Genomic DNA, 1,449 nt, shown 5'->3' on the forward strand with positions numbered 1-1,449 from the left:
ATCTGGTTAAGCATAGAAAGTGTGAAATACATTCACAGCTCATTCAAAATGTACTGTATTCAAACTTTAAGATTGACACTTTGCAATTCCCATCTTACAACTGACATGCCAACAATTTCATTAAAACACAGAATGACTTAAAATATAAATGTATGTAAAATATAACATATATATATATATATATATATATATATATATATATATATATATATATTACAGTATTATATTATAACATATTACAGTTGTCGCGTGCGGGGGGGGGGGGGGGGTCACCCTGTTTTCGAAATTTTGAATAGGGGGGGTCACCCTGTTTCAAAATTTGGAATAGGGGGGTCAGCCACTTTTTGACGTCGGCAAAAAATAATCCACCGCCCCCCCCCCCCCAGGTCGAAGAAACTGACCAGTCCCTTAGGGTTAGGGTCAGGGTTAGGGTTAGGCTTAAGTTAGGGTTAGGGTTAGGGTTAGACTTATTCACTCCCTCTATATATTGAGACGTCTCATCGGAAATACGTATCAACAAACAAACAAACAAACAAACAAACAAATAAATAAACTGCTCTTTATTGACAAATATTAAAAAATAGCTTTTCGCTGTATTTTTAAAAAAATAACAAATAAACAAACACAAACACATACACACAAACAAACACAGACACAAATAAACAAGTACGAGCCCCCCTGTGGTCTATGGGGCGCATAGACGTAGTGCGGAATAGACCACAGGGGACTGTGGGTCATACTGACTTGCCTGTCCATTCGGCGTCTTAAGTCCATATCCAGCTTAACAGTAGAATGACGCTTCCCCGCCAGGAAATGTGAAGCACTCTCCGCCTGTAAGCTGATGGGAAAAACACGGCCGTCCGTCCCCTAGAAACTCAAACAGCTTTGTTGGTTGCCCCTGAGAGTGGTTACTATTTACATGGAGGTAGTACTACCTCCATGCTATTTATAAGCAGACTGTTGAACAGAAATATTGAAACATTGACATTTATGATTCAAAATGTGTGTACTATGATCTTATAGCTGGATAAATGACAAACAAAATGGCACAGGCATATTTGTTAATATCTTGACTTTCTAAAGATATCTACCTCAGTTACATAGGTTTGTAGACTTTGAATAGTCTGGTCCCCTAGCCTCGTTTCTAACGCGGGCTGCGATGCTCACGAAAATACTTTCATGAGCAGCGCAGCCAGCGGCAGAAATGGGGCAGGGGACCAGGGTGGACTTTGAAGAGTACATGTATTCAGAAAAAGAGGAAGGACTTTCATCTGGTAAATTCTAGAAGTCTGAATGTATAATGTTGTGAAAGTGAAATTGATTTGCTGTGCCTCTGTGCATGTTTTGGTATTTGCATGTAAGAAGAGCGTCTGGAACTCAATTCATCAAGCATAACCACTGGGAAATGGGAAGTGCAACCACACCTCACAGCAGTAAAGAGGCAACATG

Source organism: Ptychodera flava, chromosome 21, assembly GCF_041260155.1.
Source record: "Ptychodera flava strain L36383 chromosome 21, AS_Pfla_20210202, whole genome shotgun sequence".
In the NCBI taxonomy this organism is placed as follows: Eukaryota; Metazoa; Hemichordata; class Enteropneusta; family Ptychoderidae; genus Ptychodera; species Ptychodera flava.